General features: G+C 47.4%; 1 pseudogene; it reads right to left on the minus strand.

Moving 5' to 3' along the window:
• Positions 1-876: 876 nt before the first annotated feature.
• LOC142488030 (uncharacterized) lies at positions 877-24,571 on the minus strand (annotated as a pseudogene).
• Between the last annotated feature and the right edge of the window lie 568 nt (positions 24,572-25,139).

The following is a 25,139-nucleotide window of genomic DNA, read 5'->3' on the forward strand; positions in this document are numbered from 1 at the left end:
TATTCGTCTTTTTTTTAATATTTCTGGGCAGAAATATGCAGGGAAATGGTGCTGTAATTAGGCTAGACGGCTGAGGATCCTCAGAGATCCCCTTCTACAACGTCCATCCTAGATGACGTCACCGGAAGTCTCCCCAGTATATTTTAAGTTTAAGAATAACAAAGGTTTCAATGAAAATGTTACACTAACTACACCCACACTAAAGACACCTTTCTTCACCATTTTATTTTTATTTATTTATAAAATGTTTTATCAGGAAGAAATACATTGAGAGATACCTCTCGTTTTCAAGTATGTCCTGGGCATAGAGTTAAGATGACAAATAATACATGGTTACAAATACAGTTACATAAGTAAACAGGGTATACATTATATACAAGACATTGCATGCACAGTTAAAGATAATATATATTATAGGCACATGCAACAGTTACAGACCAGATTAAAATGTGAGACAGTCTTAGTTTTGAAAGAACTTAAACTGGTGGTGGATGCGAGACTCTCTGGTAGGTTGTTCCAGTTTTGGAGTGCTTGGTATGAAAATTTACACTTACACCCTTGACCTCCCTTGTCCTGTACACATTAATAGGGCATGGGGAGGTGTGGGTTATTGGGCATGGGGAAGGAGGGGGGTCAAGAGGCACGGGTGAGAGCCGAGAGAAATACAGGGGAGGAAAGGGTTTGAATCATGGTGGAAGGGATAATAGGCATGGCAGAGGGGAAGTGGTTAATATGGAGGGGTAAGATGACCATCAGGGGAATTCCTTATACAGTAGCTGCAGCATGTGAAAGTCAAGGAGCTCCCAGACGTGTTCCCACTCCACTGTCTCTACCAGACCCACACTCGGTCCTCTCCTTGACAGTCCCCACCCCCACGCCTCTCTGCCAGACCCACCCCCACTCTGCAGCTGCTGATAGGAATGCCATGGCAAGAAGTAATGGCAAGTATTGCGTCACCGTCCATTTTAAATTACTGCAGCATTACTATGCTACTGGTATACTGCCCAACCCTACTTTGAACAATCACATATTTTATCTCATGTATGAATCCTCATGTGCGTAAGGAGGCTGATCCTCTGTGAAAAGCTTTCTCCACACTATGTACATGGAAATGGTTTCTCCCGAGTCTCAATATTGTGGTGTGTGAGGAGTTTGCTCTTAACTGAGAATTGTTTCCCACACTCTGTACATGTGAATGGTTTCTCGCCTGTATGAATCCGTTCATGTTTGAGGAGCTCCGTCTTCAGAGAAAAGCTTTTACTACACTCTGTACATGTGAATTGTTTCTCCCCTGTATGAGACCTCTGGTGTGTGAGAGGGATGCTCTTAATACGGAATTCTTCCCCACACTCTGTACATGTGAATGGTTTCTCCCCTCTATGAATCCACTACTGGTTGAGGAGTTCTGTCTTCTGAGAAAAGCTTTTACTACACTCTGCACATGTGAATGGTTTTTATCCAGTATGAGTCATCTGGTGTCTGAGGAGGTGGTGCTTTCTACTGAATTGTTTCCCACACTCTGAACATGTGAATGGTTTTTCTCCTGTATGAATCATCTGGTGTCTGCGGAGGCATGTCTCAGTACTGAATTGTTTCCCACACTCTGTACATGTGAATGGTTTTTCTCCTGTATGAGTCATCTGGTGTCTGCGGAAGTATGTCTTAGTACTGAATTGTTTCCCACATTCTGAACATGTGAATGTTTTTTCTCCTGTATGAGCCCTCTGGTGTCTGAAGAAGTTTTTCTTAATACTGAATTGTTTCCCACACATTGTACATGTGAATGGTTTCTCCCCTGTATGAATCCGCTCATGGTTGAGGAGCTCCGTCTTCCAAGAGAAGCTTTTACTACACTCTGTACATGTGAATGGTTTTTCTCCTGTATGAGTCATCTGGTGGCTGTGGAGGTGGCTCTTAGTATTAAATTGTTTCCCACATTCTGAACATGTGAATGGTTTTTCTCCTGTATGAGTCATCTGGTGTCTGCGAAAGTATGTCTTAGTACTGAATTGTTTCCCACACTCTGAACATGTGAATGGTTTTTCTCCTGTATGAATCATCTGGTGTCTGCGGAGGCATGTCTTAGTACTGAATTGTTTCCCACACTCTGTACATGTGAAGGGTTTCTCCCCTGTATGAATCCGCTCATGGTTGAGGAGATGCGCCTTCAGAGAAAAGCTTTTATTACACTCTGCACATGTGAATGGTTTCTCTCCTGTATGAGTCATATGGTGTCTGAGGAGATTTTTCAGAGAACTTAACTGTTTCCCACACACTGTACAAGTAAAAGGAGTCACTGCTGTCTGAATCATCTGCTGTGAATGAAGTTTCCCCTTCAGTGAGAAACCGCTCCCACCATCTGTACATGTAAAGGTTTGCTCTCTAGCGGGGACACAAAGGTGTGTGAGCAGGTCCCTGTAGAGTGAGAAGCTTTTGCCACACTGACAACAGAGAAAATGCTGAGCATCGTGGCTTCTTCTTAAATCTCTTGCATACCCTTTGCTGGACACATATTTAGAGTCCGTCTGTGATGTGTGCTGTACAATGTCTGTAAGTTCACCATCATGTGGCACTGGTTCCTTGTATGTGTCCAAAACGTGGCAGGAATCATTGTTTTCTGGCACTTCTGGGCTGCGAGGAATCAGACAGCTTTTGGATGTATCAGAGCTCAAGTTCTGTTCCTCATTCAGGGCGTTCTCTAACAGAAGTAAACAAAAAAGATTGAACATATGTTTTCAATCTGTAAATCATAGGGAGGGGGGTTGAGGGGGGTGAGTGTCATGGGGAGGGGGGGTGAGTGTCATGGGGAGGGGGGGGGGGAGGGGGGTGAGTGTCATGGGGAAGGGGGTGAGGGGGGTGAGTGTCATGGGGAGTGGGGGTGAGGGGGGTGAGTGTCATGGGGAGGGGGGTGAGTGTCATGGGGAGGGAGGGTGAGGGGTGAGTGTCATGGGGAGGGAGGGTGAGGGGGGTGAGTGTCATGGGGAGGGAGTGTGAGGGGGTGAGTGTCATAGGGAGGGAGGGTGAGGGGGTGAAAGACATGGGAAGGGAGGGAGAGAGGGAGGGTGAGACACTAGGGGGGAGGGAGAGAGAGACACACGGGGGGAGGGAGAGGAGAGAGACACACGGGGGAGCGAGAGGAGAGAGACACACGGGGGGAGGGAGAGGAGAGAGACACACGGGGGGAGGGAGAGGAGAGAGACACACGGGGGAGGGAGAGAGACACGGGGGGAGGGAGGGGAGAGGAGAGAGACACGGGGGGAGGGAGAGGAGAGAGACACACAGGGGGAGGGAGAGGAGAGAGACACACGGGGGGAGGGAGAGGAGAGAGACACACGGGGGGAGGGAGAGGAGAGAGACACACGGGGGGAGGGAGAGGAGAGACACATGGGGGGAGGGAGAGGAGAGAGACACACGGGGGGAGGGAGAGGAGACACACGGGGGGAGGGAGAGGAGACACACGGGGGGAGGGAGAGGAGACACACGGGGGGAGGGAGAGGAGACACACGGGGGGAGGGAGAGGAGACACACGGGGGGAAGGAGAGGAGAGAGACACACGGGGGAGGGAGAGGAGAGAGACACACGGGGGGAGGGAGAGGAGAGAGACACACGGGGGGAGGGAGAGGAGAGAGACACACGGGGGGAGGGAGAGGAGAGAGACACACGGGGGAGGGAGAGGAGAGAGACACACGGGGGGAGGGAGAGGAGAGAGACACACGGGGGGAGGGAGAGGAGAGAGACACACGGGGGGAGGGAGAGGAGAGAGACACACGGGGGGAGGGAGAGGAGAGAGACACACGGGGGGAGGGAGAGGAGAGAGACACACGGGGGGAGGGAGAGGAGAGAGACACACGGGGGGAGGGAGAGGAGAGAGACACACGGGGGGAGGGAGAGGAGAGAGACACACGGGGAGAGGGAGGGGAGAGAGACACACGGGGGGAGGGAGAGAGACACACGGGGGGAGGGAGGGGAGAGGAGAGAGACACACGGGGGGAGGGAGAGGAGAGAGACACACGGGGGGAGGGAGAGGAGACACACGGGGGAGGGAGAGGAGACACACGGGGGGAGGGAGAGGAGAGAGACACACGGGGGGAGGGAGAGGAGAGAGACACACGGGGGGGGAGAGGAGAGAGACACACGGGGGAGGGAGAGGAGAGAGACACACGGGGGAGGGAGAGAGACACACGGGGGGAGGGAGAGGAGAGAGACACACGGGGGAGGGAGAGAGACACACGGGGGAGGGAGAGGAGACACACGGGGGGAGGGAGAGGAGAGAGACATGGGGGGAGGGAGAGGAGAGAGACACGCGGGGGGAGGGAGAGGAGAGAGACACATGGGGGGAAGGAGAGGAGAGAGACACACGGGGGGAGGGAGAGGAGAGAGACACACGGGGGGAGGGAGAGGAGAGAGACACACGGGGGAGGGAGATGAGAGAGACACACGGGGGGAGGGAGAGGAGAGAGACACACGGGGGAGGGAGAGGAGAGAGACACACGGGGGGAGGGAGAGGAGAGAGATACACGGGGGGAGGGAGAGGAGAGAGACACACGGGGGAGGGAGAGGAGAGAGACACACGGGGGAGGGAGAGGAGAGAGACACACGGGGGGAGGGAGAGGAGAGAGACACACGGGGGGAGGGAGAGAGACACACGGGGGGAGGGAGAGAGACACACGGGGGAGGGAGAGAGACACACGGGGGGAGGGAGAGAGACACACAGGGGGAGGGAGAGAGACACACGGGGGGAGGGAGAGAGACAGACGGGGGGAGGGAGAGAGACACACGGGGGGAGGGAGAGAGACACACGGGGGAGGGAGAGGAGAGAGACACACGGGGGGAGGGAGAGGAGAGAGACACACAGGGGGAGGGAGAGAGACACACGGGGGGAGGGAGAGAGACACACGGGGGGAGGGAGAGAGACACACGGGGGGAGGGAGAGAGACACGGGGAGGGGTAGAGACACACGGGGGAGGGAGAGAGACACGGGGGGAGGGAGAGAGACACACGAGGGGAGGGAGGGAGACGGGAGGGAGAGAGACACGGGGGAGGGAGAGAGACGGGGGAGGGAGAGAGACGGGGGAGGGAGAGAGACGGGGGAGGGAGAGAGACGGGGGAGGGAGAGAGACGGGGGAGGGATAGAGAGACACTGGAGGAGGGAGGGAGACACACGGGGGAGGGAGAGAGACACATGGGGGAGGGAGAGAGATGGGGGAGGGAGAGAGACACGGGGGGAGGGAGAGAGACACGGGGGGAGGGAGAGAGACACGGGGGGAGAGAGAGACATGGGGGGAGGGAGAGAGACACGGGGGAGGGAGAGAGACACGGGGGGAGGGAGAAAGACAAGGGGGAGGGAGAGAGAGACACTGGAGGAGGGAGGGAGACACACTGGAGGAGGGATGGAGACACACTGGAGGAGGGAGGGAGACACACTGGAGGGAGGGAGAGACTGGAGGGAGAGATTGGAGGGAGGGAGAGAGAGACACTGGGAGTAGGGGGAGGGAGAGGGACACTTGGAGTAGGGAGAGAGTAAGAGACACTGGGGGAGGGAGAGAGACACTGGAAGTAGGGAGAGACACTGGGGGGAGGGAGAGACACACTGGGGGGAGGGAGAGACACACTGGGGGGAGGGAGAGACACACTGGGGGGAGGGAGAGTGAGACACACTGGGGGAGGGAGAGACACGGGGGGGATGGAGAGAGACATGGGGGGGAGGGAGAGAGACACGGGGGGAGGGAGAGACACATGGGAGGAGGGAGAGACACATGGGGGGAGGGAGAGAGACACGGGGGGAGGGAGAGAGACACGGGGGGAGGGAGAGAGACACGGGGGGAGGGAGAGAGACACGGGGGGAGGGAGAGAGACACGGGGTGAGGGAGAGACACGTGGTGAGGGAGAGAGACACGTGGTGAGGGAGAGAGACACGGGGTGAGGGAGAGAGACACGGGGTGAGGGAGAGAGACACGGGGTGAGGGAGAGAGACACGGGGTGAGGGAGAGAGACACGGGGTGAGGGAGAGAGACACGGGGTGAGGGAGAGAGACACGGGGTGAGGGAGAGAGACACGGGGGGAGGGAGAGAGACACGGGGGGAGGGAGAGAGACACGGGGGGAAGGAGAGAGACACAGGGGGGAGGGAGAGAGACAGGGGGAGTGGGGAGGGAGACACTGGGAGTAGGGAGAGAGACACTGGGGGAGGGAGACACTGGGGGAGTGATAGAGGCACTAGGGGGAGGGAGAAAGAGAGAGACACACTGGGGGGAGGGAAAGAGAGAGTGGGGGAGAGGGTGGGATTGACACTGAGGGGAGGGATAGAGAGACACTGGAGGGGGAGTGAGAAATACTGGGAGAGGGGGAGACTGGGGGAGAGGACTGTGGGACTGTGGAAGAGAGGAGAGAGGTCCTGATGTGGCGGGGAGAGTGAGATTAATAATACAGCATAAATGGGGACACTATTAGACAAATATCATAATATTTATTTTTAAGTGATGTAATTTGTGATAAATACTTTTTTGATGTGTCCCGGTTTTTACTTTTGAAAATCTGGTCACCCTAGCTGGCGGCCATTATCATGGTGCGGGCGGGGGCTGCGGAGCACGCTTTGCTGTGTCTGCTGCTGCTGCTGGGGGAGAGGGGAGGGGAGTTCTGGCGGGGGCGGAGGTGGTTCCCCTTTCAGACCAATGAGCTGCACACCCATTGGTAGCAGGGTCTTCCAGCTCCTGGAGGAGCTGGAGCAGGCCCCTGCCTCATGATCCCCTATCCCCAGGGAGCTCCGGCAGGACCAGGAAGAGATCAACGGAGCGCTCCCCCCCTCCAAACCCAGCTAAACGGAGGGATGAAGGTCAGGCAGAGATGGCAGTATTGAGGGGCTTGGGGGGAGGAGGATGAGTTTTGGGGGGCTGATTTTCTTTGGGTCGGGGGGGGGGTGTCACTTGGGAGTATTGATCAGCAGGGGAGATCCATTAGTACCCCCTTGAGTTTGGTTATGGGGATCCCTGATCAACATTTAAAACGTAAATAAATAATACTGGTAGGTAGGAGTGGATGACACTGGGGAAAGCAAATGGGAGAAGAAAAAAATGGAGGGGGAAAAAAGGGGGGGAGAGGAGAGGGAAGGGATGTAGCAAATAGGTGGATGAATGCCCCCTCAAATGGATTGCTTTGTGCACCAGAAAAAAAACATATTACCAGATGAAACAACAAAGGGATAGGGAGTGATCACAGAACCATACTAATTGAATGAAGTAGTCAAATACATAAATGCGGTAATCAAGTAATGGGTGCAAACTGTGAACTGAAAAGTGAATCAGAAAAGGTGAAGGGAAACACAAAATGGATGTGCCCCCTAAAAGAATTCACTTAAATGCACACCATAACAGTGTAAAAATTAGCTTTTAATAAATTTACTTAAAACATATATTACCAAAGTAATGTGTAATGTGAATTAAAAAATATATTAAATCAACGCTATCAGGCAACCTTGTCGTCAGTTATAAGTTCATACTATCCCAGTTAACCACTTAATAATGGTGGGATATGGAGGACACAGGTTGCTAGGAGTCAGGGTGTTAACCCCTCTGGCTCTAACTGTGTTGATCCCATTAGTTAGTTATTTATTTAATCCTTTAATTTTATAGTGAGTGTGCCTGCTTTCCTTGCACAGCACTGCCGTGTCTGGCAGGTCTATGCTGCAGTGTATGTACTACCATTATCACTGCATTTGCCAGCTTTATCACTCTAGCACTCTTATTTTAACACACTAAAGTCTCCATTATAGTGTGCAGTGCTGGCTGATCTAGCAAGGTAGCTGGACATTTAACCCATTGGCCACTCACTTGTGTACATCTATACACTTCCATTATTGGGTCTCACCGTTGCTCCAGAGGGGTTAACACCCTGACTCCTAGCAACCTGTGTCCTCCATATCCCACCATTATTAAGTGGTTAACTGGGATAGTATGAACTTATAACTGACGACAAGGTTGCCTGATAGCGTTGATTTAATATATTTTTTAATTCACATTACACATTACTTTGGTAATATATGTTTTAAGTAAATTTATTAAAAGCTAATTTTTACACTGTTATGGTGTGCATTTAAGTGAATTCTTTTAGGGGGCGCATCCATTTTGTATTTCCCTTCACCTTTTCTGATATTACCAGATGCCAGCGAACAATAAAATAAACAGTGATCCAATACCAGTACAATGCCTGCGCGCACGCCTGCAGGCAAAGCGACTTGTGAACTTGGCTGCAGGAGATTGTAGACGCGTGCGTGGGCGTGGCGGATGCGTCACAAAGCTGGTTCGTCCTTATTGGCTGAACCAGCTCACGTGCGCTGACTTCATGTGATTTTGATTACATCAGGGGCCCCGAGAAATTTCATGGATGAAAAGGGGGGCTCGGCGTAAAAAGTTTGCTCACGCCTACATTATTCAAGGGTACATGTACATCCTCCAAATAATTAACACTGAAAATGTCCATGAGAAGTAAAGTTAAGGAATTCCTGGTCTATCATATTAGTGTGTTAATAATATCAACTAAACCAGGCAGCAACCTATAGTGTAAAGATACTGTAGATGCCCATGTATGTATGTCTTTATTTATATAAGGCCCGCAGTGTACTCAGTGCTTTACAGCAGAAACAATACAGTACAGGGAATTATAATGCAATGCATTATAATGCAACCATTACTTAATGGATGACACCTTATCCATTTGACTCTGTACCAGCAGTAGCATACTAAGTGGCTTAAGCAGGTTTGTTTATCCTTTGGCCACAATTTGGCATTTTGGTATATATCAATGCCTATTATGATATTACATCTGGCCTCAATTTTGGGATATATGGTTATCAGTTGATATCTGAATGTTTTTAATGTTGTTTAATGTATTGTATGTGTATTATGTTGTTAGAGACGTAGTGCTTTGATATTAATGACATGCAGGCTATACAGCCTAATTGGGCAATTAATTTTTAATTGGTTAGGGTATATGTACATGTCATTCAGTGTCAGTCTTTGTAGCCCCTGAGGAAGTGGAGTAACATCCACGAAACGCGTAGGGCAGGTGACACAGTCACTTTGAGCTTGGTATTGGACTTTTTGGGACACTTGGTCACATTTGAGCCCCATTGCAGCCGTTAGTTCTTGGCATACAGGACGCTTGTACTGTCCCTTTAAGGGCACGTGCACACTCGCGTGCAGGCACGCTGAGACAGCCTGTGTAACCGGAGGAGGAAGTGAGGAGAGCAGCCTCACGTGGAGGAGAGCTGTGAGCCCCACAAGCAGGCTTCCAACACTGCCACTGTTCCTGTTAACCCCTGGAGGGAGAGTCAGCACGAAAGTCACGGTGCAGCAGGAATTACATCTCTGCAAAGACATCAGCAGCAGCCGGAAGACTCTTTGTTGCATTGCCTGTATTTGCCTTGCTGCTTGTTAGTAGGGCTCTGATTTTTCACATCTGGATGACCAGCGGTGTTCTCATTTGTCCAAACCATTTTATGGCATAGTTCTTTTTATTTAATAAATTAGTTTTTATAGTCACTAGGAGTCTCTATGTTATATGTGCAGTGTGTGTATTAGTGTAGACCTGTTTTAACCCTACAGTGTTGCACTATGATCTGTGTCTGTTTGTGTTTTTTCCCCTATATGGCCTGTCAAGCAAGTGTGCTGATCCCCTGAGGAGAACAGGATTATCCAATGAACTTTTGGCGCCAGGTTTTTCTTTGTTTTCACTTTCACTTTCTCTGTCAGTACTGACAGTATTACTAGGCAGCCTTAATATATATATATATATATATATTTTTTTTTCGATTGTCACACTGGTGTTTTAGTCTTTAGCGCTTGTGCACATTTTTTCTTTTTCACAGGGAATTATAATACAATAAGTGCAACAAAATCAGACAATAGGAATAGAAATCCCTGCCCTGGAAAGCTTACAATCTAAGGAATGCAGTGACTACACTGCCCATGTAATCTTCTGCCATAAGACCCACATAAACTAAACTGCTCCATTTTGTGTCATATTTTGTCAGTCACAAATACTATTCATATAATTTCCCAAGCACGCGGCCTTGGTGTAATATTTGACTCCTCTCTTTCCTTCTCCTCTCACATTCAAAACAAAGAAAAAAAAGGCTCACTGCAGAAAAGAAGAACTGGAGGCAAAAGTACAAAAAATAAAAGATTTATTGAGACACAGCCTAAGTTACAAGAAAAACCTCCAGGGAGACTTCCGGTGACGTCAAGGGGAATGGCAGCTTGAAGGAGAAGCTCCCGAACCCCTCTGAATGAATATTCTAACAAAGCATATTAAATAATAAAACAACCAGCAAAAACAAAGAATCCCTAAGTAAACCCCCAAAGACTTTGCTCCGGTGACTTGCTGGGCTCCGGAGTGGCAGGTTCCGGCATTCCGGAGAGCGGTGTCTGAGACCCCCTGCGAGCCCCTGCCCACGGTGCAGGACTTGCACCTCTGCAGCCCGCAAAATTCAAACCCGACGGAGAGACCGGAGAGGAGAGGAGGCGGGACTCTAAGCGCCCCGAGGGGCCAAGAATAGCGGTGAGTCGGCGGCGATCGGGGGCGGAACCCCGACCCCCTGTTGGGTAAGAGAAGCGCCTGCAGTGGCCGCCTGAGGCCGTGAGCGGAGACCCCAAGACGGCGGTACACAAAGAAAAGGTAAAGGTACAAACCTGATCCACTACTGCGGTAGCTTTTATTCTTACTAATCACTGGCTTGTACATGGCATGTTCCTGGAATGCCACACTGTTCACCTGGAGCATGCCGCGCTCCTTTTGCCTTCCCAGCAAGGCGCATGCCCGGCTGACGCGCGGTTTATGTGTTAATTGATAATGGTTCAGGATTTACTAGGCTGCAATGCTTCGCGTGTCCGCCAGATGGCATAAATTCATGAATTGTAATGCAGTATATATATATATATATATATATATATATATATATATATATATATATATATATATATATATATATACTGCATTACATATTATATATATATATATATATATATATATATATATATATATATATATACATACACACTGTATAACAACAACCCCTAACATACACATACAGTACTGTATATGCACATCAATGATACTATAGGCCGGCGGGGGCGAGATGTGTTTGCAGCAGAGAGAGTACCGCTGCTCTCTCTGCGCAAACATCGGCACATTAAAAATTATTTAAAATACATTTTTATTCATTGTGTAGATGTGCAGGGGGTATCCGGAGCTGAACCGCGTTGGTTTCAGGTCTGGGGACCCCCTGCTGCCCGAGATACGGCCCCCTTTATGAGGTGCCGGTATCCCTCTGCATTTAAAGGTCCCGATCACGTGATCGCGACATGTAAACAAAGCAGAGGGATACCGGCACCCCTAAAGGGGCCTGTATCTCGGGGAGCAGGGGGTCCCCGGACTTAAAACAAAAACGTTTCTGCTCCGGAGACCCTCTGCACATGTACAGTATAAATAAAACACATATATAAATAAACACTCGTTCCTTACCTTAGCGGCTATGTGCTATGGTAACGAAGCAGCATTTCTGTATTTTAATAATATTGTACAGTGAGCAGGGGGTTCCCTGAGCCAGAAATTAATGCTCAGGGGACCCCCTGCTCCTGCACAATATTATTAAAAATACAGAAATGCTGCTTCATTACCATAGCTGATAGCCGCTAAGGCAATGAAAGGGTTAACCCACCGTGCCCGCTTTATTGTGGGTAGCGGGGGTGGGTGAAGGGGGTATTTGGCCCTTGGTGTGAGTTTAGGACTTGCGTGGGGGTTGCGGGTGCACTTAACCCCTTCACGACCGTAGCAGTTAATACCGCTACGGTCATGAAGGGGTTAACCCCTCCCGCTACCCCCCCGCAAGCCCTAAACAACCATCGTTGGGGCTAATACCCCCTTCACCCACTCCCGCTACCCACAATAAAAAAAAACTCACACACAGCAGCCGCCAAAAAATAAATAAATAAATCTAAATAAATAAATGACTATAAATAAATACATTTGAAATACATTTTTATTTATAGTGTAGATGTGCAGGGGGTCTCCGGAGCTGAACCGCGTTGGTTTCAGGTCGGGGGACCCCCTGCTCCCCGAGATACAACCCCCTTTATGAGGTGCCGGTATCCCTCTGCGTTTAAAGGTCCCGATCACGTGACCGCGGCCTGTAAACCAAGCACAGGGATACCGGCACCCCCTAAAAGGGGCCTGTATCTCGGGGAGCAGGGGGTCCCCGGACCTAAAACCACAGCGGTTCTGCTCCGGAGACCCTCTGCAAATGTACAGTATAAATAAAACACACACATCAATAAAGAATCGTTCTTTACCTTAGCGGCTATGTGCTATGGTAATGAAGCAGCATTTCTGTATTTTAATAATATTGTACAGTGAGCAGGGGGTTCCCGGAGCCAGAAATTAATGCTCAGGGGACCCCCTGCTCCTGCACAATTTTATTAAAAATACAGAAATGCTGCTTCATTACCATAGCGTATAGCCGCTAAGGCAATGAAGGGTTAAGGCAGAATAAACAATAAATACATTACATACATATTTTTAATGTGTGTTTTAAACCTCCCTGCCTTCACTGTAATCTATGTAAAAACCCCTCCCCCTATTGTGTGTTTTAAACTTCCCTGCCTTCACTGTAATCTATGTAAAAAACCCTCCCCCTATTGTGTGTGAAGCTTCCCTGCCTTCACTGTAATCTATGTAAAACCCCCTCCCCCTATTGTGTCTGCTAAGATTCCCTGCTTTGACTAATCTGTGTAAGCCCCCCCTCCCCCTATTGTGTCAGTTAAATCTGTCTGGCCTGTGTTTTCTGTGAGTGCAGTGTACTGTATGTAAATGTGGGGAGGGGGATCCCGTGTAAATAACCACACCCACACCCACTACCCACTACCCACCTGCACATGGCCCCTCCGCTGCTGCAAAAAAGAGACAAAAATTAAAACATACAAAGTAATGTCCCCTAACCCCTTAATCACCATAGCAGTTATTAACCGCTACAGTCATTAAGGGGTTAACCCACCCTCACCCACCACTCGGGATGCCTACATACCCTCCCACACTAACCCCCCACCCCCGTGAGGCCTAACCACCTAGTACCCCACAATGGAGGCCTACCCACATACCGTTGGGGAAACACCCCCCCCACCCCCAGTACCCACAATAAAAACAGTACAGTGACCCCCAATAAACAGCATTATATTTATTAAATACATTACCCACCCCCTGTGCCCCCCCATAAATACAAGATTTATCCTTTTACAGTTTACCAGCAGCCCTTTTTACACAGGTTCTGGAGGCCTGCTGGTGGATCCCGCCAGCACCATGGCCCCCAGGTGGTCTCCTTGGGTCACCGTGGGCCACAATTGGGTCCCCACGGTAGGCCCGCGGATGTCTGGGAGCCCCGGGTCAGACCCACAGGTGTCTGCGGGGCCTCGGGTGGTTCCCTCGGGGGTCTGGGGAACTCACGGGTGCTCACTACGGGTCCGCGGTGCCCCCACAGAAGTGGGACCACACATCGTCATCCCTACAGACTACAGACCATGTGACAGAGGCTTGGGTGGAAAAAGGATGCGACGTCATTGAAAGCTTGTCACATGGTACTAGAGCCAATCAGAGTAGGGATGGAGTTCCCACGCTCTGATTGGCTACCATACCATGTGAGGCCGGCCATGTTTCTTTTAATGACGTCATCTTAAAGGCAATTGAAGCAAAGCCATTTTGATTGGCTGTGCTTTCATTGCCTTTAAGTGACGTCATCATTTTTATTTTTATCGGCCAAAACACATGGTTTTCACGGCCCAATCAGGACCGTGGGAACCATGATGAAAAATGTGACGTCATAGGCCTTTAAAAGCCTATGTCGTCTCATTTTGAAGCCAGACGCTGCGGAGGAAGGACCACCGGAGAAGAAAGAAGACCAGGGCGTGGCAGCAGACGGGGAGAAGACCCCGCCCCGCTGGAAGGAGATAGAAGAAAGAAGAATACAGATGAAGATGGATTACAAATAGAAGACCCGTGGATTGATTTGGATTTTTAGTTTAATGTTTATTATTTTATGGTTTTTTATTTTATGGGTTCCTGATCGTGGATTGGTTCGTGAGTAAGCTGCGCAACGGGAGTCAGTGGGGCCAAGTAATGGTAAGTGAACTAAAGAAATTTATTTTATTTAACTTGTTAATTTTTTCAAAAGGTTTTTTAACATGTGTATTTTTTTTTTTTTTGTGGTATATCATTTCTTGCCACTGTATGTATGTATGTATATATGTCTAGAGAGATATATACATACAGGGTAAGAAATGATGTTGTTTTAAAAGCTTGATTTGATGTGTTTTAAATTAATTTGTCTATGTTGCTATGCATTATTGTGAGTTTAAAGTATTTTAAAATTAGATAGATGTATTCCTTGGTATTGTATTGTGTGTTTGAGGGAGGTCAGCGATAGCCTTGGTTTTAAAGGTTGTATTTTGGTTGGTACTTATATTTTTACACAGGCTAAATTATTCTGCTCCAGGCGTGAATTAGTTAATTGTTTCATTGTTCGGGATGGAGTGTGAATTGTTTAGGGATGTAAATAATGATTGCTAATTGATTTTTGTTTACTTGGTTGATTCATTTGCAGAATGTATATGGTGCATAGATTTTATGCATCATTTATATTGGAATGTGAGGTGTTTCATTGGCTTTTCATTGGTTTGTGATGATATAGATTGTGAGATCAGTTAGGATTATTAAAGGAAATTGATTTTAATGTAGTCTGTATGGAGAAGTGTTTGGTTGTAGGACAGTATGGTTTTGATAACCCTTCTACATTTATTTGAATATTGGTTCCTCGTGTGTATATATACTGTGTATATATATATATATATATACTGTGTATATATATATATACTGTGTATATATATATATATATACTGTGTATATATATATATATATATATATATATATATATATATATATATATACAGTATATATATATATATATATAGTTGCATGATGAAGCCACTGTATAAATTCATGTCTGAAGGGTGGGTATCGGGCCTGTGTGGCTTAACCCCTTAATCACCTTTGCGGTTATTATCTGATAAGGTGTTTAAGGGGTTAATTGATATCTGAATATACTTGCAATGTATTGGCTTTGTATTTGCTATGTATGTTGTGGGCAAGACAAGGATGTTGCTGGCGACGGACACTTCGTATTGATGAGGTCAGTAGTACTTTATTTATTTGAATATGCTAGTTAATGTTTTTAATAATGGGCAATTAATCTATTATCCATATCTGGATAATAGTTATTTTGCACATTATTGTACTGTAGGTGTTGGGGGGGAGGGGGGGTATGTATTGAATGTATAGGCCAGATTAATTTTTTTTACATTCAGGGTTGGTTCCGTGGTTCTGCGTGGGACCTCTGGAGACCACCTGCGGGTATCCTCGGGTATTCCAAGGGTATCAGGCTGGTGGTTCCACGGGTGACACATGCGGGGATGAAGATGTGTGGTCCCACTTCTGTGGGGGCACCGCGGACCCGTAGTGAGCACCCGTGAGTTCCCCAGACCCCCAAGTGAACCACCCAAGGCCCCGCAAACACCTGTGGGTCTGACCCGGGGCTCCCAGACATCCGCGGGCCTACCGTGGGGACCCAATTGTGGCCCACGGTGACCCAAGGAGACCACCTGGGGCCATGGTGCTGGCGGGATCCACCAGCAGGCCTCCAGAACCTGTGTAAAAAGGGCTGCTGGTAAACTGTAGGTCTGTCCAGGTGCCCCGCCAGTCCACCGGGGACTCGCGTGGGTCTGCGTTATGAACCCTGTATGTAAAAGGATAAATCTTGTATTTATGGAGGGGCACAGGGGGTGGGTAATATATTTAATAAATATAATGCTGTTTATTGTGGGTCACTGTACTGTTTTTATTGTGGGTACTGGGGGTGGGGGGGGTGTTTCCCCAACGGTATGTGGGTAGGCCTCCCTTGTTGGGTACTGGGTGGTTAGGCCTCACGGGGGGGGGTTAGTGTGGGAGGGTATGTAGGCATCCCGAGTGGTGGGTGAGGGTGGGTTAACCCCTTAATGACTGTAGCGGTTAATAACCGCTATGGTGATTAAGGGGTTAGGGGACATTACTTTGTATGTTTTAATTTTTGTCTCTTTTTTGTAGCAGCGGAGGGGCCATGTGCAGGTGGGTAGTGGGTAGTGGGTGTGGTTATTTACACGGGATCCCCCTCCCCACATTTACATACAACTGCTCTCACAGAAAACACAGGCCAGGCAGATTTAACTGACACAATAGGGGGAGGGGGGCTTACACAGATTAGTCAAAGCAGGGAAGCTTAGCAGACACAATAGGGGGAGGGTATTTTACATAGATTACAGTGAAGGCAGGGAAGCTTCACACACAATAGGGGGAGGGTTTTTTACATAGATTACAGTGAAGGCAGGGAAGTTTAAAACACACAATAGGGGGAGGGTTTTTTACATAGATTACAGTGAAGGCAGGGAGGTTTAAAACACACATTAAAAATATGTATGTAATGTATTTATTGTTTATTCTGCCTTAACCCTTCATTGCCTTAGCGGCTATACGCTATGGTAATGAAGCAGCATTTCTGTATTTTTAATAAAATTGTGCAGGAGCAGGGGGTCCCCTGAGCAGCAGAACCGCTGTGGTTTTAGGTCCGGGGACCCCCTGCTCCCCGAGATACAGGCCCTTTTAGGGGGTGCCGGTATCCCTCTGCTTGGTTTACAGGCCGCGGTCACGTGATCGGGACCTGTAAACGCAGAGGGATACCGGCACCTCATAAAGGGGGCTGTATCTCGGGGAGCAGGGGGCCCCGACCTGAAACCAACGCGGTTCAGCTCCGGAGACCCCCTGCACATCTACACTATAAATAAAAATGTATTTCAAATGTATTTATTTATAGTCATTTATTTATTTATTTATTTAGATTTATTTATTTTTTGGCGGCTGCTGTGTGTGAGTTTTTTTTTATTGTGGGTAGCGGGAGTGGGTGAAGGGGGTATTAGCCCCAACGATGGTTGTTTAGGGCTTGCAGGGGGGTAGCGGGAGGGGTTAACCCCTTCATGACCATAGCGGTATTAACTGCTACGGCCGTGACGGGGTTTAGTGCACCCGCAACCCCCCCGCAAGTCCTAAACTCACACCAAGGGCCAAATACCCCCTTCACCCACCCCCGCTACCCACAATAAAGCGTGCACGGTGGGTTAACCCCTTCATTGCCGTAGCGGCTATCAGCTATGGTAATGAAGCAGCATTTCTGTATTTTTTATAATATTGTGCAGGAGCAGGGGGTCCCCTGAGCATTAATTTCTGGCTCAGGGAACCCCCTGCTCACTGTACAATATTATTAAAATACAGAAATGCTGCTTCGTTACCATAGCACATAGCCGCTAAGGTAAGGAACGAGTGTTTATTTATATATGTGTTTTATTTATACTGTACATGTGCAGAGGGTCTCCGGAGCAGAAACGTTTTTATTTTAAGTTCGGGGACCCCCTGCTCCCCGAGATACAGGCCCCTTTAGGGGGTGCCGGTATCCCTCTGCTTTGTTTACATGTCGCGGTCACGTGATTGGGACCTTTAAATGCAGAGGGATACCGGCACCTCATAAAGGGGGCCGTATCTCGGGGAGCAGGGGGTCCCCAGACCTGAAACCAACGCGGTTCAGCTCCGGAGACCCCCTGCACATCTACACTATGAATAAAAATGTATTTTAAATCATTTTTAATGTGCCGATGTTTGCGCAGAGAGAGCAGCGGTTCTCTCTCTGCTGCAAACACATCTCGCCAGAGGATGGCCTATAGTATCATTGATGTGCATGTACAGTACTGTATGTGTATGTTAGGGGTTATAGGGGTTGTTGTTATACTGTATATACTGTATATATACAGTATATACTGCATTACAATTCATGAATTTCTCGGCTTCAAAGACAACAGCTCGCAAACGCCCCCATGCGTTTTTACACGGCATTGCAGTATTGCAGCCAGCGGGAATAAAATGCTTAAATCACCGCCGCGAAAATAACGCTATATACCCCGGGAGAAAACGACACAAAACCGCACATCGCCGGGATCTTCTGAAATTCGCGGAGCTAGCCAAGTAAGAATAAAGTTGGTCGCCAGTGTAAGGCCCTGCTGGGAGAGAAGAATGCCGGGAGGGTACCCATTAGTGAAGGGAGCCATAGGCCCCAGTAGCGTGGTGAGGGAGGAGGAGGCGGCCATCTTGGGAGGGCACCACGTGGAAGCACCATCACCACACAAAGGTGCCTAAGAGAGGACGCCCTGTATGTCAGAAACACAGTCCTAAGGCCAGAACCTCTGGATCCAATAACCCCACATCTACCCAGGCATGCTCTACTGGACTAAATAAAAAATCCTATCCTGCTGCACTAAAAAGACCCCACAGTTCCTGCAACATCTCTACATCTCACCCCCCCCACCCAAAAAAATTAAAAAGGACTAAAAACAGATAAAGGGGGGACGCCAGGTGATGTCAAGGTGCACAGACGTCTGAGGGGATCATTTCAGAGCCTTCCTGGAATAGCCTGCTATAACAAACTAAGCAAGAGCAAAGTGCCACCAGGGTCTCGGTGAGGATAGGGGCTTTGCAGGGGATGAGCAGTAAGTTGAGGAAACCCTCCCAACAAAGCGTTTCCAGCTTCTTCATGCCGCAACAAAAACCCACGGAGAGTGGCGGGACTATGCAAGATGGCGGCCTGGCGTGCTTGTCTGGAGGATTGACTAACCTCTCTGCCCAGCCAGAGAAAAACTCCCCAAGAATAACGAAAGAATATCTAGAGGGGCTTTTTTCACAGATGAGACAGGGGTTCCAGGAGGACCTATCCAGAGCCATAACCACCCTCAGAAAAGATATGGACACTCTGGCTGAAAGGACAGACTCAATTCAAAAAAAAGTAGAGGAAATTGAACACAACTACTCCTCTGCGGAAGATGAAATTAACTGTCTGAACTGTGAAATCCAAGCGCTAAAAGAAAGTGCAGAAGAGCAAGAAAAGAGGGATCGTCGTCAGAATCTCAGAGTGCGGTATATTCCTGAGTCCGTGGACACAAACCTGCTGCGACCTTACCTGCTTGATCTTTTCATCCACTTGATCCCTGAGTTAAAACAGGAAGAAATAGAAATGGACCGAGCACACAGGTCCCTGGGCCCCAAATCATCAGACCCCAAGAGAGTCAGAGATGTGATCATAAGATTCCAATTCATGCTCAATTAAAGAAAGAATTTCGACAGCCAGCAGGGAAAGAGGAGATAACGAATTCCGCAACTCTCACCTTGAAATATACAGTGGCCTGTCGAAAGGAACAATAGAGAGGCGCAGAGAGCTGAAACACATAACGCAGAAACTGCGTGAATGTAAAATAAGGTACAGATGGGGATTTCGCTTTAAGCTGGTGGCACAGGTAGGGGGGAAGTTCCAATCGGTGTCCTACCCTGAGGATGGTCCCCGCTTCCTGAGAGGACTGGGACTGCATCACGCCAAACCTACATTTTCAATTAGATAAATTTAGCAAAATTTTGGGGTACAAAATTAACACGGATAAATCAGAGGCACTGAATTTGACCCTACTATAACTTTAATTATAAATGGAATCAGACAAAGATTAAATACTTGGGAATACAGATAACAAAGGACTATAAACCCTTGTACCAATATAACTATCCCCCCCTTTTTGATAAGATAAAAAAAGATCTACAGAGCTGGAACGAATACCAGAATTCTTGGCTAGGAAGAATAGCCACAGTTAAAATAAATATCCTGTCAACACTCCTATATTATTTCTAGACTCTACCAATAGAAATAGCAATGTCCGAGCTCAAAAATATTCAAAGCAGAATCTTTAAATTTATTTGAAAAAACAAAAGACAAAGGGTTGCTAGATCAATTTTGCTAGCTCCAAAAGACTGCAGAGGCCTGGGAGTCCCGGATATCACCAAATACAATTTGGCGGCACAACTAAAACAAGTAATAATGTGGAACAATGATCCAACCACGAGTTTTTAGTTTGAAATTGAGTCTTCCTATGCGGGTCCTCTCTCTCTCCCGGCCGCTCTCTGGTCCGGAGGGGGGTGGGGGGGAGAGACCTTCCTAGAAAAATTACAACTGGGAGCAATGAGATGTACGTGGAAAATATGGGCTAAAAATAAGGGGAAATACGATCTGGTATCCTCCCCATACATTAATGACCCCCATCTTTAACAATCCCGAATTTCTTCCAGGCTGTCTCCAAAAAGGACTTAGTAAATACAAGGAGCTAAAGATGGCTTTGTATCCAAAGATAAGATTCTACCACTACCAGATTTAGAGAAAAAATACCAAATTACAAACCTTCCAGTATTTGGCTTTCTACAAATTCGACATTATTTGCAAACAGTATCCAAAGGTTCGACATTTGCGGCCCTAACAAAATTTGAGAGACTATGCAGAAGAGGCTATTACTGTAAAGGACTGATTTTGGAAATATATCCGTCCCTCAAGCTCACATTGATGCGACTTTTCTGACCTGGCGAGAACTGCAGCTCCTCTGATCATAATTATATGCTAAAATGTGCAGAGGATTTAAACTTAGAGTTAGATAGAGAAGATTGGGAGGATATCTGGGAAGCAGCCTCCAAAAACATCAATTTGTACCACTATAAAAGAGAACATATATAAAATCTTATACCACTGGTACCTAACCCCGAATAGGTTGAGCCAGATTTTCCCCGGATCCTTAGATTTGTGCTGGAGAGGATGCGGGCAAAGAGGAGATATGGCTCACATCTGGTGGAATTGTCCCAAAATTTGGGGGTTCCGAATCATGATACAAACAATGATACGAGAACTCCTGGGGGTGGAGATAGAAGTGGACCCGGTATCTATGATTTTAGCCAAACCAATAGAGGACCTAGAGACGCAGGAGAGTAAAATGATTAATCATATCCTTACAGCAGCACGGTGCTTGGTTGCTGCGACATGGAAAAAGATCAATGCCCCCGGCAAACAGACAGTACTGAGAAGACTCAGAGAAGTCAGGGTGATGCACAACTTAGCCAAAAGGTGGATAAATTCCATAAGACCTGGGAAATTTGGTCAGATGCCTGACAACTATAGGAGCTGAGACATAGAAGAACAGGACCGACTACTCCTACACCCCTCCCTCCCCTTGTTCACCCCCACCCCCCTCCTCCATCTCCCCTTCACCCCTCTTTTCCCACTCTACTCTTCACTTATTTTACCCTATCACAGAGAGATACACAAGGAAGCGGCTGCTTCCACAAGAAGCCATGAAAAAGTGTATTCGAACACAGCGAAAGAAGGAAGATACTGGCGAAATAAACAACAACAACTTATTGTGTATGTTTCAAAAATATGTTTAATATATTGGATTTGTAAGATTGTATACACATACCACTTTTTTGGAAATGCTAAATGTACAATGTATATCTCTCTAAAATGCAATAAAAAAAATTGAAACAAAAAGAAAAACCTCCAACGCGTTTCTCGCCATGGGCGCTTTATCAAATCACTGGTCTGATTGTCCGCCCAACGAATCCTCGACCACAACCACAGGTTAAGTAATAAATCACAAAATTACAATGAATAAAAAATGGAATTGTGTGTGTTCCTTTACTGTGTACAATATCAATAGATTTGATAGGATTGGCATAGCAACAAATACACATTTACCACATTTGAAAAAAAAACAAAAAATATGTATTAAATTTGATTCATGAACACGGTCTGACCTGGAGGGAAATAAACTAGGCGAAAGATAGTTTGCCAAGGATTTAGCCTTTCTAAATGCAAATATTGGTCCTTGTTCAATTGGCTCTAAGGTCTTCCTCCAAGGTGAGCACTTCCCAATGTTTCTGGATGATTAAGCGGATTTGATCTATGCCGTGTAATAAACAGCGGATGGGACCCTTCGGGAGTGCCCTGGTCTCTCCTTGATTTAAACCCCCTGCCTAGAACCAGTCGAACCATAAGACAGTAACTCAGCATGAGTACAGAGTTTGGCATTCATGTACTCCTCTATTATTTATTTATAAAACATTTTACCAGGAAGTAATGCATTGAGAGTTACCTCTCGTTTTCAACTATGTCCTGGGCATAGAGTTAAGACAGTAATATGAGTAAACCGCTGAAGGTTAATGGCTGAGTGCCTCCAACATGTATCTATTGAATCTGAAGTCCCCTACTGGGACAAAATAAAACAGAAGTCTGAGTTACGCACTATACTGCTACCTCTTATTCTTGTGTTTTTACTAAATAAACCCTAGAAGACTGTGTCGGTAAGAGCCCAGACAGACGTCAGCGCTATGCAAGGGTGGCGTTTGTCACTTATGGTGGAGAATGTGGGTCGACACTAAAAAGTCTGTGGGTTTGCAAATAAACGCGGGGGTTTAAAATGGCCGCCCAGCCGAAGTAAAGAACAGACTGTGAGAAAAGTCTCTGTCATACTGTGTCATACAGCATACACAGGGAAAAGTGTGACAAGTATTGACGCAATAGCACCTCCAGAGGTCAGGGTGAAAAATACACTTGAAAATGCAAAAATGAAGGAAAAAATGTGTTTAATGTGTAATGTGTCTATCCAGTCGGTGAGGACGCCCCCATCATGACCTTCACTGTCCTGAAGAATTGCCTGGACTCTTGGGACGCTGTCCCCCATCTATCAGTTAAGCCAGGGGGGGCGCAAACTTTTTTCCCTGCGCCTCCCTGCCGGCTGTCCCCTCACACCCGCGCCCTTCCCAACCCCAACTTACCCGCGCTCCAGCGTAATGACGTCACGTTGCCATAGCAACGTGACGTCACATGACCTCGCAGCGTCATTTTGACGCCGTGTTGCCAGGGCGACACAGGGAGGAAGCCGCCGGAGCCACGGTAAGTTAGGTTTACAGAGGCCCTGCAGCTCCCCCGGCACATAATTTAAGTGCCTTCGGGAAGCGCGCGGGGCCTCTGTAAACCCCACGCCCCCCGTCGGCAGTCTCGTGCCCCCCTGGGGGTCACGCCCCACAGTTTGCGCACCGCTGAGTTAAGCTATGTCTAAAGACTGTGGCTATTATTGCGTATCTAATAACCTTAAATGAGAGGGTATTGTTTAAGCTGGGGAACCAGGTTAGTTAGGGAAGGGTCCCTTGAATTTGTTTTCCCAAATGCGTTATATCGCATCTATTGATGGTCAGATACCCATAACTCTGCATTTCCAACCTTTATACGTGTCTGAGAGCCATATTGCACTTCTAACCCTGCTGCATGTGGCTTGTTCCAGAACACCCAGCAGGCCTGGGGACTTCCTATGAGAGGCAATTAACCATGAATATTCGCTAAATGTGACCATGCGCCTTGTAACAAGATAACATCCCTCTGTGCAGACAAAGGGGAAAAGGTACTCACCAGAGACAGGAAATGGGACAGTTTCACTCTTTATTGGGGTCAGATGTTCCTCAGCGTTCGGTTCTTCTTTCTCTGACTTAATCTCTAAACTCTCCGGTACAATCACTGGGAAACCTGGCAACAAGAAAAGGAAAATCCATCATGTAAAGCTGGAAGTGAGGGCACTTCTTGTGATATCAGTATACAGAAATACTCTATACTGATTCCTACGGGGGAGGGGTGAAGTGATTGATTTTACTTTGCTATTAACCCTTTGAGTGCTGAAGAAGTTTTTACCACCGAGTGCTGAAAACATTTTGGAGCTACCAATGTTCAAACCTCAATAACAATAATATCCTCAATATAACCTTAGACAAATGTTTTTTTTTCATTAGGACAGGTATCTTATTATTGTATGCATGCTTTAATATTATTTCCAAAAATATTGCAGACATTTCAGTCCATTTTTAAACATACTGAATAAAGACAAGTGAGGGTGTAAGGGTACTTACCACAAACAGGAAATGCATCTATTTCTTCCTTTATTGGGGTCACATGTTCCTCTGTGTCCATCTCTTCTTTCTCCGACTTAATCTCTAACCTCTCCGGTACAACCACTGGGAAACCTGGCAATAAGAATAGGGAAATCCATCATGTAAAGCTGGGAGTGGGGGCGCTTCTTGTGATTTCACCTCCTCTGATATTGGTGTAACGGGTATTCCCCCATACAATCGCATATAATGTGTGTGTGCGGGGAACTTATGGTTACCAGGTGTGGTGCTTTACCTGTTAGGCTCACAGGAGGGCTGAGCTTCCGCCACGGGGAACCTGGGGCATGTATAATACTACGAGTAACAGCGTACTCGGTGCAGCGCCTCCACCTGCGATGGCTCCCACCAGAGGGGGAGTGGTTCCTCGCAGGACAATATCTATATATATCACTACACATAAACAGCACGTAAACCAACCAATGACTTTACTGGCAGCAATCATAAGCATATGCACATATATCAACAGGTGTCCCTCCCTAGAGGAGACACTAACTCGGCATCGCACAGGACGCTACCGTCACCTCCACCTCCACCGGATGATCCCACCCAGTGTCCAGTAACCCCACACAGTATTACCCCCACCCTCAAGTGAGATGTATATGTGTATCAGAGGAAGGGGGGGGAAGGAAACCACACAGTGGATGTGTCTCCTAAAAGAATTCACTATACTGCACTCCTACTAAATTTTAAAATTTAACTTTTAATATATTTACATAAAACATATGTTACCAAATCGTTGTGTATAATGCATTAAAAATAAATTAAATTATCAAAAACAAGCGTCCGTGTCAGTGAATGTGCGTTGGAATAATCACAGGCAGCAAATAGTATACGAGATAGTAAGACACAAGACGCTGATAGTCAGGGTTTAAACCCCTCTGGGACGACTATGAGACCAGGTGCATGTGTATATATATATAAATGACTAACAAACTCAGTGAATGATGGTATCACGAAAATACTGTAATCCTGCTTGGATTTATAAACCACAGAGCACTTAGAGATGTTAGTTTAAAGGTGTATAACCATACAGTAAGTATAAATGTGCTACTGATAGTGTGATGATGGAGGGTCACTGATTCATAGCAAGTGAAACAAATGTTCACAGCGTTTTGATCAATGAATCATTTTATGTGGGTGCTGGGGCTGGGAGCCTTGAGAAATCTTGTGC

The sequence above is a fragment of the Ascaphus truei genome, chromosome 2 (genome assembly GCF_040206685.1).
Source record: "Ascaphus truei isolate aAscTru1 chromosome 2, aAscTru1.hap1, whole genome shotgun sequence".
NCBI classification, from domain to species: domain Eukaryota; kingdom Metazoa; phylum Chordata; class Amphibia; order Anura; family Ascaphidae; genus Ascaphus; species Ascaphus truei.